We start from the raw sequence: 14,160 nt of genomic DNA, 5'->3' as shown, positions 1-14,160 counted from the left end.
TGTAATAATGCGAAAGTACCATTTACAAACTTTTGTCTTTTTACCAGAGTGAAAATCTAAAAATAATTAATTCTCTCGAGTCAAATCGAACTCATAACCGTAGCGTGCGTTCAGATGCCGCTAAGCCACGACGATCTTTTCAATTCTTTGAACCTATCTCAAAATAGATACTCGCGTATACTTGTATATTGTACAGGGTGAGTCATATTGAACTTTCCGGTTTTGGAAGGACGTTGCACGAAGAAGGGAAGGAGTAGAAGGGTGGGGATGGTGTCATTAGACGCGCCATGACATGCAGTTTTAGTGTGAGCAATGGCTTGGTCGGGACAACATCGTGCGTTCGTAGTTGAAGAGTTTATTAAAAATGGCGGCTCCGTGATCACAACACAGCGTGCGTTCCGTTTACATTTTGCTATTGGTCGACGTGATCCCATTCCCACTGGACCAACAATCAGAAATTGGGTATCAAATTTTAGAGCAACATCATCAGCATTAAAAACAAGACCACAAGGCCGAATTAGGACGTCAACGTCAGCGGAAAACGTGGATAGAGTGCGGGCTTCAATTCAACAATCCCCTCGGCGTTCTGTTCGGAAACATGCCGCTTCACTAGGATTATCTTTCAGTAGTGTCCGCAGAATACTGCATAGAGACCTTAAATTTCACCCATACAAGATTCAGGTAGTGCAAGAATTAACAGTTAGAGACTTAGACACACGAACAAATTTATGCCGCGACATTCAGCAGATCCCCCGCACTGCTGTTTTGATCTTCAGTGATGAGGCACATTTTCACCTCGCCGGAACTGTCAACAAACAGAATTTTCGATACTGGGCTGAGAATAAATAACCCACGAAACCTACACGAACGACCACTTCACAGCCCTCGAGTGACAGTGTGGTGCGCTATTGCAGAGTTTGGTGTGTGGGGTCCCTATTTTTTTGAAGAAGATGGTCAAGTCGTCACAGTTACCTCTGCTCGGTATTGCGACATGCTTGAAACTTTTCTGAAACCGAAATTGGAGGAATTAACGCAGAATCATGACAACGATAACATCTGGTTCCAACAAGATGGTGCTACAGCCCATACATCCAGGCGTTCAATGGAAATCCTGCGACAAATGTTTCCCGGTCATCTCATTTCTTTGCGAGGTGACGTTGGGTGGCCGCCGAGATCACCTGATTTAACCCCCTGCGATTTCTTTCTCTGGGGTTACCTGAAGGAAAAGGTGTACACGCATCGTCCCCGAACCATCGATGAACTGAAGGCTGCAATCACGGAAGAAATCAATGCTATTCCGCTGAATATGACTCGACGAGTAATGGACAACTTCCGGGAAAGGCTTCAGCAGTGTGTGGTCAATGGAGGTAGACATTTACAGGATATCATTTTTAAAACCAACTAAATTAAAACTGCATGTTATGTGCTTTCAAACAATAAAATAATTTTTACTGCATGTCGCTTTGTTTTTAATACACACCTTATTGAAATCGGAAAGTTCAATATGACTCACCCTGTATATATATATATTTACTCGAATCTTGTAATTTTTACAACAGTAAATATATTTTACGACATTTTGTTATTGCTAACAGTGACTGATTTATATTTTCTTACTACAAACTGTAACGCTCGATGAACTTTATTTATCGTTCTTTAACTATCGTCTATGTAGTATGGTGTCGTTATTTACTATACACTGTGAGTTAGAATATAGAAATAGGTTGTTTTATTCATATTTTACGTGACTTTTTATTATTTTTAGTTAAGTTGTAATTTCTAAGTAGTTAACGTTTTAATTGCATTTCGCGTTGAGTGGAACTCAACGCCGCGCTTTGCCTCGACACGAGAGCGATACAATAGAAATATTAAATATTTTATTTCCTCGACTGAGAATCGAACCCACAACTTGTCGCGTTTACAGTCTATGAACCTGCGCCAGGACTGGTCTCATAAAAAAATAAAACTAAATATAAAATTACAACAATATATTTTTTATATGCACTTTCGACATTGCTCAAAATCCATCACGCTGCTACAAGTATATAAAATATCACTCAAAGAATAGCAGAAAGATATGTCACTAGTTAAAATTTATAATACTTTTGTTTGTTCTGCGAGAACCGTTATTAATTGAGCAATTTTTCACGCCTTTTTTCCACGGTGGAGTGTAACTACAATCATTGTTTTTCAGATATTTCTCAATACAATTGAATTCCTTCTTTATACTCATATTATAAAACTGTAGAATTTATATGGTTGATCGCGCTTATCTCAGGAACTACTAGTTCAAATTTTAAAAAAAATCATTTTAGATAGCAAATTACTCGACCAAGACTTACGTAAATCGTTACGATATAATCCACATTAAAATGATATATCTTTGAATGAAAACGGCATCTCAAGATCGATCTCAGAGTTAAGATTGTCATACAAAATTTCATTATATCCATTAGCGGGCGCAGCCCGAATTCGAAGCTAGTATATCACAAGCAGTTAGAATACACTTGAACTACACCTCAATAGACCGAGTTATTACGAAATTTACACGGTTAAATGTATGCGCGAACTTGCGAGGGTAATAGCCATTGGAATATTAAAGTTAACTGAAGCGAGTCTACTCATTTAATTTTATGAATTTGCTAATGAAAATTGATTGGAGTTTGAAAATTTAACCTTCTGCGTAGAGCAAAGTAGACAGAGCGCTAAGACACTTAGTTCTACACCTTTTGTTAAATTTTAAACCACTATTTACCATTCTATCTACGTCCCTACACAAAATTTATTATAAATTTATAAACATTAATAATTTTTCATGAAGATTCCACCATTTGTATTTACCTAGTTCCAATTCCGCCTCAGCATCCTCAGATATAGTTTCCATGACACGCTCAGGGCATGGCTCCAGGTCGCGCAGGGAGGCACGCGCGCGCGCCGCCCTCCGCGCGCACTCCCCGCACGCCGTCAACTTGCCGTTTTGTGTCTTATTTACACGTCACATAGATGTGAGTTTGGCTTGTATTTATTTTTTATATTTAGTCTTTTGTTGTCATATGCTTAGGGTTTGTTGGTCATTTTCTATTAAATAGATTTTTTTTTGAGTTTTGAAAAATCGTCTGATGTGTTTTTTTTATTTAAAAAATAATATTATGTTAAATAAACATAATTTTGATAATTATCATTAATTTATTTTGTGCAATAAAATATTTTTCTTTTTTTTAGTTTCACGCGGTATCCTGCTCGTAGTAGGGAACTGGAATCTGGTAACCCAAAGTGGAGAACAGTGTCTCCCGTTACCATTAAGACACTTCCGTTTCCCACTTTCCGCTGAATTCTGGTGGCATTACGCGTTGAGTGTAGAAAATAAGGAGCGAGGAAAGTCAAAGGTGCTAGTTTATATTAAACTTAAAAACTTAAAATATGAATTTCTAACATTCGTTCCCTTACTGACTTAAAATCGAGGCTGAATAATAAATGACCATACACAAATTTCTTTTAATATCCAATGATAAGTTTAAGAATTTTTGACGGAAACTTTTACTTTTTAATGGAAGACAATTTAAATGTATTTTTGTTGTACATTTATAAAATAAAATATTTTTCAGTAATATATTATATTGTTTTTTTAAATTGTCCTTAGCTTTAGATTGTTTTAGATGATACTGTAGTTTTATAAAAAAAATACAGTCGATTTGGTCCCTCCTTTTCGTACAGAAGTCGGTTAAAAATATCTTATATCGTTGACGTCCGCCACTTATTGAGCAATGTCTCCAAAATTAGGCGGAGAGTATAGAACGGAGTGTTAGCATTAGGTTGCCTCTGCTTACCCTGCTATATGCGTAATACAGCTATATTTGATTAAAACGTACGAACTGATAAATATATAGGCTATTATAAGTTTATTTCAAGTACTTCATACTCGGGTTAATTAATTGTGATTAATTGAATAATACTGAATGCTATAAATGTACTATTGATTTTGATGAAAGTGCCTTCTCTATACTACGTTAGTATATTGTCGACTAGAACATAGAGCACTGATGGAGTGCCTACTTGTGGCATAGCTATGCTTAGATATGGACTCAAATCTCAATTGATATATTATTTATTGTATGAGGGTTGTATAGATCTTTTAAAGTAGTTTAAGCACCTACATAAAAATATGAATAACTAACTATGAAACTTTTATATGAAACTTTATATAAAAATGGCTGTAGATTGAAAATTTATTCGACTTTTTTTCATCTTGTAGTTTTTATTAATCTTGTACTTTTCCCATTTATGTAGAAATTTTGGAAATTGATCTCTTCGTGATCCCCATACATGTCTACATGTCCCGTCCTTTAATAGTCCCACAAAAATCTAAATTGGTATCATCAGCGTGCTAAACAGAGTATTTTTGTTACAAACATAGTAGGTACCTACTACTTTTTTTACTATCAACTAAAATACAAATATATTATTACTAGCGGACGCGCGCAGCTTCGCTTGCGTATTTAAGGGTGAATTCTAATAACCCATGAAGAATGTGTTCAATGAAATATTTTTAAGAGTCTAAATTTCAAATTTTATAAAAATCGGTGGCAATTTAAAAATTTTTCCATACAAACTTTCAACCCCTTATTTCCACCCTTAGGGGGTAAATTCTAGAAAACCATGAAACATATGTTCAATTAAATAATTTTTAAGAGTCTAAATATCAAATTTTATAAAAATCAGTGGCGATTTAAGAATTTTCCCATACAAACTTTCAACCTCTTATTTGCATTTAGGGGGTAAATTCTAGAAAACCATGAAACATATGTGCAATTAAATATTTTAAAGAGTCTAAATATCAAATTTTATAAAAATCGGTGGCGATTTAAGAATTTTCCCATACAAACTTTCAACCCCTTATTTGCACCCTTAGGGGGTGAATTCTAGAAAACCATGAAACATATGTTCAATTAAATACGTTTAAGAGTCTGAATTTCAAATTTTATAAAAATTGGTGACGATTTAAAAAAATCGTATACAAACTTTCAACCCCTTATTTGCACCCTTAGGGGGAGAATTCTAGAAAACGATGAAACACGTGTTCAATTAAATACTTTTAAAAATCTAAATTTCAAATTTTATAAAAATCGGTGCCGATTTAAATTTTTTTCCATACAAACTTTGAACCCCTATTTCACCCCTTTAGGGTTAAAATTTTTCAAAATCCCTTCTTAGTGGATGTCCAGATTACGAAAGTAAACTTTTGTCCAAATTTCACGTTTCTACGCACATCGGTTACGGCTGTGCGAGCGTCTTACCTCAGTCAGTGAGGACAAGTCCTTTTATATATATAGAAGTGCTTTCTGCCCGAATAAGGGATGTGCGGGATGGCGGATCTAAACACCGCGATTTATAAGAACTTTGTAAAAAAGACGTTACAAAACAGTGTTCAATGCCAAAACGCTCATTTGTACAATTTGCAATGGTAACAAAAAATATACACATGAAAAAAAAATCTTTATTCTAATAAAAAATATCTTTTTTGTTGACAAATTGCCTACATGTAACATGTGCGAACGTTTCTCGCATATAATTTATATAAAACAATATTTCTCTACTGGCCTTCATCATACACCAGTAGTGGGTAAAATATGTAAATTAATTTAAATAATAATTTCAATATTTTTTTCTAAATAAATTCGTAAATAGTTATTTAAATTGATTTACATATATATTTGTTATGTATATAAAATTTGTTTTTTAGCTTCACGCTGTATCAAAACGACGACGTACGCTGTAAGCAAAGGGGACGTAGTGTTAGGACACTCCGATCCTCACTTTTCATCGGATCAAGCATTGGGTATTGAGTGGTGGGACTTAACGTCGCGGTTTGCGTTGTTACCAAAGCAAGAAAATCAAAAGTCCTTGTTAAGTTCTGTCGCCCAACAAGTAAAATCTTTAAAATGGGTGATATTACTAAAAGTGGGAGGAATAGAGGGGCCAGGTGAGTCTTGCCCACTCTAGAATAGTCTAGTGCCCACTCCACAATTTTTACCAATAAAAAATGAAGTCTGAAAAAATAAGAAAAAGACACTTTTACAAACAAAGACCAGTTCAAATCTAAAGTGAAGCCCCCTCCTTGAAAACATATCGAGATGCGCCCACGAACAAATGATTTCAATACATAGAAAAAACACGTTGTCGTTAACCAGCAATATAGTTATATTACCTCCGAGATCGTAAACTACAAAGTAACTATTTTCATATTTACACAAAATAGTTTAAAAAACAGAACTGTTAACTATAAAAATATATTGAGTATGTTTATTTCATCTCCACGCTTCTAGTATTTTTTATTTAAATGCAGTACATTTTTGATTTTTTTTTCATTTTATACATTATAACATAGTATCCTGCGTTGAGTAAGGTATTAAGAGGGAACGTAGAGTTAAGACACTCCGTTCTCTACGCACCGCCCAATTTTCGAAACATTGCGTATTGAGTGACCGAACTCAAATCCACCGCGCTTTGTTTTACTAGAAGGAACAAATTAAAATTAATATGGTTCGATTCCAATTTAATCCCCTCATTGGGAATCGAACCCACAACCGTTGAATTTACAATCAGACATTATACTTTTGTTATTCATTTTCTAAGGTACCCTTGAAACGTTTTTTACAGCTTAATCCAGTCAATGAATGACTAAATGATGAACTAAATGTATTAGGCTTGATGTAAACTTTATGACGGGCTGAAGCTCTTGGAGCTTTCAATTAAATGATATTCTCGTTGTAAATTAAACTTTATTTACATATACATAGAGTATATAATAATAATTGTTAAAGGTTAAGTGGCTGTATTTTCAATAGACTCTATTGCCTAAATAATAAGATATGCTTTGACGTAACACATATGTTATTGCGCTATACTAAATAGGCATTTGGGTTGTTGTATGGATCATTTAGTTCACATTTTATGAATGTCATTTCGTTAAAAATATATATGTTTGAGAAGGATTTTACGTTAATACGTTGATATATTTCTGAAGTATTTTTGAATCGAAATCGAGGCCGGTCGTGGCGCAGTGGCACAGTGTGACTGTGAAATCGACTGGTTGTGGGTTCGATCCCGCTCGAGGAGATTAAATATTTATTTAAATTTATATTTAAGAAATAATAGAAGTAGGTGTGCGAATTACTGTATTTAAATAATTTGAATTTCAATTGAAATGAACCTACCGATATTGTGTTAAGAAGAGTACTAAAATAAGATTCAATGAAATTCTATGGAATCGAGAAAAAACAAAGTTACCCTTGTAAAAGAATAAAGTTTCTATCGACCAATAAGAAAAATATCATAAAAAGCACTGCACCGATATACTTATTTACTTAAAATTTAGTTTAATTACTCGAAAATAAATAAGAAAATGTTGTTTTGTTATACCTATATTTAAATTTCTAACTCAATGCCGCGCTTTATCTTATTATCAGAGCGAGGAAATGAAAATTCTTCCCAAAGGGAATCGAACTCCTCAAACCGTTTCGTTTACAATCGGACGTTGTTCAACTGCGCCACGACGGTCTTACATAATTGTTTACTATATTAATATTCAAATATTTATATAATATGTAAATATGAAGTTGATATTGCGTAATCGAAGTATACTCTATAAAGTGGCTAGTTACTTGAGTTCAGCGTTTTAAAGGTCAAAATCAAGCATTTTCTTTTGTGTTATGTTATAAGGAAGCTATTTTTAAACTTTGTTTATAAGTACGCATCTCCAACATCTCGCATTTCGCAGGTATGCAGAAAGAATTTGTTAATCTGCTACTATAAATTCCGCCAAAATCAAATAGCTTTGCGATGTATCCCGCACATAGCAAGATGGGCTAGAGGGAACCTAGTGTTAAGACACTCCGTTCCCATTAAGAGAGTTTCATTGAAAATGAAATTAATTTATTTCCCTGAATAGGAATCGATCCTATAGAGTATAGGGACAGACGTCCCTGGCCCTGTCCCAATGACGACCTTAACTAAATCATGACAGTATAATATTATGTATAATTATAATAAATAATGTATAGATATATTTATTTAAACAGCTTCCAGAAATTCACCGAATCTAAATTTAGCAACGAATAACTTAGAATACAAAACACATCAGACGATTTAAAAAAAAATCTTGAATTATTTTAAATTCATTTAAAACATTCATTTGACGTCACACACGATTATTCACTTTAAACACCAACCATTTAAATATAGTACACTTAAAATTATTTTTTTTGAATTCACAAAACTATGAAAGCATTTGTGCTTAATGAGAAAAACTTTACGGAAGAAAAGTTGAAAATTTAATAACGGAAAGACGTGCACATCCCGTTGTTTCTGACGCGTAACTGAAAAACTAAACACGTGTGGCAGAAAATATACCGTTGTTGAACGAACTATAAGGACTTAACTATCTAACTTAACCATCAAAAATCAATTCTATATCCTTCTAATTCGGTTTAATATCCCATGACTGTAATAAAAGGGAAAAGAAAACAAAATAAACTACTTAAAAACTATTCTGTTGTAAATTGAACCTTAACACGTTGATCTAAAGTAGATTTTAGATTAGAAATTTTCGGACAATGGAAAACTTGATTCGTAAGAAATCGGCTCTTTTCGTACTTGTTACGGTGTGAGCTTTCGTTAAAGTGAACTTCAATTTTCTTTGTAAATATGCAGTTTTGACAATTGAATATGACCTTTATCGTGAAGGCGATAAGGAGAGAAATAGTGAACAAATTTTATTTACTTTCAGTGACCCGCAAATTTATGTTTGCTGGGTTGTTGTAAACGACTAAATTATTTGGGTAATGGCGTGCAAAAATATACAAGTACGACAAGATTTCCGTATATTTATGTTGTTTGATTTGACCTACATGATTGTATGTAGAGGCCGGCCGGAGGGTCTAACTGTAAGCGTGACAGTCATGGGTTTGGTTTGCAATCGTTGGAATGAACTCATATATTATTTTTCAAAGTTTTAAAGTGTTATTCCACACTTGGGATAGAAAAATATTTTTTAAAAACAAATAAAAATTTTGGGGTTTCTGCAGGGAGATTTTTCTTTTTTTACCACCAACTTTTTGCTACCCAAAGGTTATTGGTAATGATTATAATGATTATTGGTATTATTGGATGGTTTATAATTGGTTAAGATTATCATTTGGCGAGAGAAAAAAGATATCTATTAATTAATTTTACATAAGTAGCTAGCAACAAAAATAAGTGGTAACAAGCATATAAAATTTCGACATAGCACTATGAGAACATATGGCTTATTTGGTCCGAGCGCTCGGACAAATCCCGGTACGTTCAAATATTTTATGTTTTCTATAAACTGTCCTGGTAACAAGATAAAAGGAGGGTTGAGTTCAGCAATTCAACACGCAATATCTCGCAAATTGGGCGGAAAGTGGAGAACGGAGTCTCTTAACACCAGCTACCTACTCTGCTATACGGGGGATACAGCGTAAGTCTATTCATCATCTTTTTAATAAAATTCCATTAACAAACTAAAATTATTTGATGTTTTACGTCAAACATTTTTTACAATATTTCTTAAAATAAAATATCGATATTTTTTTAAAATAAAATATCTGTAATGTATGTGTATTTTATGATTATTTTCTTAAATAAAATTAAATTATAACCTTTGACTCACACGCAGCTTCGCCCACATAAACTTATCGTTATATTATAGCTAAATTATACAAAATCCTTACATAAATAGCCTAGTTATTCGGATGTATACGCTATATTATTTTAAGTTTTATTTAAATGCATTTTGTAGTTATAGCTTGAAAGACGAACAAACATACATACTCACGAACTTTCACATTTACATTATAGTAAGATAGTCGGATAAATAAGTTGCAGAACCGTCACAACTCTTCCGCAAAAAGTTAATTCTCTCATTTAATAAATCAAAATCTTCCAAATCCATTATATTAGTCTCATAAATCGGTAACACCTGTTGGTTGACCTTCGAATGGAAATAGACGTTAAGTATCGATTTCTAGTGCTGGCCGATGATTAACTAATGATGGCATCCGGGTTTACTTGACTTTGGACTGGTTATTTATTTAGGACTAGTTCGTTTGTTATTTTACGATATATCGATATTTTTAGGTTATTTACATTCGAATAATCGAGTTTGAAAATCGAGTAGTATAGCAGTAGTAGTAGTTTAAAATTGTAATGGACTTACGGTTATAATCGATATCTAGTGCTGGGTGATGATTAACTAGTGATGATATTTCGGTTTACTTGATTGTCGATAGTCTAATAATATATATTTTACGATAATATATCTATATTTTTAAAAAGCATTAATTAGAAAATTTTGGAAAGAAAAAGCCTTTTATACATTGGACTTAATAAAAAAAATATGTATTAATCTGTATTAACATAATATAATCAATAAAATAATAACAATAAAATAAAAAAGCAGAAGTGAAAAGATACATTATTATGAAGCAAAATATATATATTTTTTAAATTCCATTAAAGAGTTCTCTGAATGTTATAAGATATAGTTAATAAAAATAATATGTACATATATTTGTAGGTACCAGTCTTCACCCGCAACTCTGTGCATGGACTTGACAAACAGCGATCAGTTACAATTTTATTATATCTACAGATTTTTATTTCCCTGATCTAGTAAAGAAAGAGCGGCGTTCAGTTCTACGACTCTCCTATTTCCCTCTTTTATAATTTCCTCTGCCTAGCGCTCTATATGCGGGATACAGCGTAAAAAACGTTTTTTTGTGTTGAAAGAAGAAAGAACCTAGTGTGAATACACTCCGGTGGTAGCACTTTTGGTGGTTTAATACAATTATGCGCTTAAAGCCGGTCAAATCTTTTTCTGAGTGAAATCATATACATCTATCGCGAGTATATGACTTACAAGAATGTAAGAAGTGTAGTAGAGTGCATGGGAGACAAAGGGAACCTAGTTAAGGATCTCTGTACTCACTTGCACTTTCCGCCGAATTTTCGAGATATTGACAGGGCGAGGAAATGAAAATAATTTATTCCCTGAGAGGGAATTATATATCATCGTCGCTACAATTTGTTTACAACATTGACTTTGGTAGGTCAATGTTTCTGGAATCACCTTCACTATTGTTATAGAAAGGAAGCTATTTGTTCCGGAGCTTTTCAAGTACAGAGTCACTTTATATTGTTATTATATATTTACTAGTGGACCCGGACGCGGCTACGCCTGCTTCAACTATAAGAATATTTATTAAATATATTCATGAAATTATTTTCAATTCTCAATAGAATTAGTAAGAAAATATAAGCTCAAATAATCAAAAAGAATAATAAGTAGATACACATTATTAGAAAAAAATATCTGAGTTATTGAAATGAACTAACAAAAGGATTAAAAGTAACTAAAGGATAGGTATTCTTAATATTAGAAAAAGTACCTAAAGTTTTCCGTACGTGCGTACATAGATATCGACTCTACGAAATAACTAAATATTTCTCTCTATTAAGTAGGATAATTTTAGCGGGCAATATCAAATAAAATAAGAAGAATTCTTAACAAACAAACTCTTCCGCTTTATTATATTAGTATAGATAAGTTCTTGTGAACTCTTCGGAAGTTTGTTTTTAATAATATTTGGTACAAGTATTCGTAAAGTTGTATAGTATTCATATTTTATGTGTTATTTTGTATTTTTTTAGGTTCTGCCTTGACAGTAATATCACTAAATAATGACAGAACTAATTTCATGCAAAAAGTCTCCTGCGAGTGGAAGTCTAACCGTAGAACTCTACTTTTTTTAAGCTTCACGTTGTATCCCGTACGTAGCAAAGTAAACAGAGGGTGAAAAGAGAGTGTTGAGACACTCCTTTCCCATTGACGACGCTTCCGTTCTACACTTTCCGCCGAATTCTTGCGGCATTGCGTGTTGAGTAGCGGAACTCAACGCCTCGTTACTAGAGCGAGAAAATATTAAATATTTCATTTTCATTAACGTTATCAATATATATTTGAGACCGTCGTGACACAGTGCGACTGTAAATTCGACGGCTGTGTGTTCGATTCCCTCTCGGATAAATAAATAATTATTTATTAACATTTTCATTTCATCACTGTAGTACTTAGGCAAAGCGGGGCGCTAAGTTTCGCCACTCATCACTCAAAGCCTCGATAATTACGCGGTAGTAGGGAACGGAGTGTCTTAACACTAGGTTCCCTCTACCCACCCTGCTACATGCGGGATACAGCGTAAAGCTGATATATGTATTACAATATAAACTTTTGTGTTTTATATTTTATAGAAGGTAAGCTTTTCTGAATGAGCTTATTGAGATCATACTGTACGTCGTGAACCTTAAGTTCAGCCAGTGAAGTGGAAGTAGGTCTATCCCTTCGAGAGTTTCATTGCATTTGAACAGAAATAAATAAAATGGAACAAATGTATCTCTATGTTATTGTTTTATGAAATAAACTTTTTCTGTATTCTATTGTTATGAATTGTATTTTAAATTTCATTGTAATATTTCCATTTCGCGATTGATTTTTATGCGTATTTTGTAATTACTCTTATATCAAATAATAAATATTATATTTCTTATATTAGATATATGTTTTTTGAGGCCAGTTGTGGCGCAAGTGATTGTAAATGCGACAGGCTGTGGGTTTGATTCCCACTCAAGGAAATAAACTATTTGATATTTTCATTTCCTGCATATGGTAACGAAGCTAAGCGTGGCATTATTTTCTGCTACTCAAAACGCATGCCGCCAGAATTTGGCGGATAGAGGGGAACGGAGTGTCTTAACACCAGGTTCCCAGGTTTCCACCATTTACTCTGCTGTATGCGGGAAGCTACAGCAGGATAGAACCTAGCCTAGAAAAAAGTATTATTTCTCGTGATATTAGTAGATAGACAAAGCGTTTAACGCCACGGCACACATAATATCATGGGTTTCACATTTACTGAATACATCCAAAAAGAACATTCCAGCATTAAATATTTATAGTTCACTAGCAAATTCCACGATCGCTATTGAATCGTTGTTCTAATATTAGCAGCGATACGTACAGGTGTTCCGGGTTGTTCTCTTGTCAAGGGTAAATATGTTTCAATATATTGGAAATATTATGGTTTTTAGGCGTCTCAGTATAAATTAACGACGGTTGTGGGATCAATTCTCACTCGCAGGAATTTTCTTTTTCTTCCTGCTTGTGAGAAGGCAAAGAGCAGCGTTGAGTTCCGGTACTCGGGGGATTATATATAGAGGGAAGCCAATAAACGTTCTAAAATATTGTTGTCGTCATACAAAATGTATGTATGACGATTTACACGTATATGTCGATATGCTTTTACGATAATATGCGGAACCAATTACTTTAAATAATAGTAAAACAGTCTTTCTTACTAGCAACGTAACCAATTAATTAGTGTAATCTCTTGGGGAAATGAGTTCTGTGGATAATTCAATCAAGTAGTAAATAGTTGAAATATTCAATAATGAAGTACCTATTGATATTTTTTTTTTTCATACTATACTAAAACTTTCTGATATAGGTATTGCTGCGTTCTTTACTTTTTTGTCTAGTTTAGTAACTTTGCTGTCTATAAGATTAAACACAATGACAACCAGGCTAAGAATTTATTTTTTATTTTCCCTAAATGGGAATCGAATCCACGACCATCACGTACAGTCACGTGCTTTTCTATTTCAATACAATAGAAACGTGGCCTTGATGGTTTTTACTTATCTTGAAAATAAAGTTTTGTTGTTGTTGTTTTTAGCAATTCAATTGAAGCAAAATATAATTTCGTAAATTACTAAAGTAAATATTCTTGTAATTGTTTTATAAGCGCGGTATTTTTATTTGTTATTTTTTATCAATTTAAAACACTTTATCTTAATTTTTATTATAAAAATGGATTTGTATTTTTTTAAGAGCAAAATGGGGCTCATCTTGGGTTCTTCCGTTATCCTGTAAACTTTTTGACATGGTACGATTTGCTAGATATATAGGTACGTGTCAAATATGTTTTTTTAATATATTATAGAAACGGTTAAAGACGTAACACTATTAAACAAATATATTATAAATTAAATATAATCAAAAAGTGCGCTTCATTTAATAATAAT

At 33.1% G+C, this 14,160-nt stretch overlaps 1 protein-coding gene across 1 annotated transcript in view; it reads right to left on the bottom strand.

Moving 5' to 3' along the window:
* LOC146535099 (multiple PDZ domain protein-like) overlaps positions 1 to 14,160 on the bottom strand; it is a 127,195-nt gene that overhangs the window by 35,827 nt on the left and 77,208 nt on the right. The window lies entirely within an intron of this gene.

This window comes from Heliconius melpomene, chromosome 10, assembly GCF_056956725.1.
Source record: "Heliconius melpomene rosina isolate 202511_hmr_F chromosome 10, ASM5695672v1, whole genome shotgun sequence".
In the NCBI taxonomy this organism is placed as follows: Eukaryota; Metazoa; Arthropoda; class Insecta; order Lepidoptera; family Nymphalidae; genus Heliconius; species Heliconius melpomene.
The sequence above is the reverse complement of the archived record's forward strand: the minus strand, read 5'-3'. Positions and strand labels throughout refer to the sequence as shown.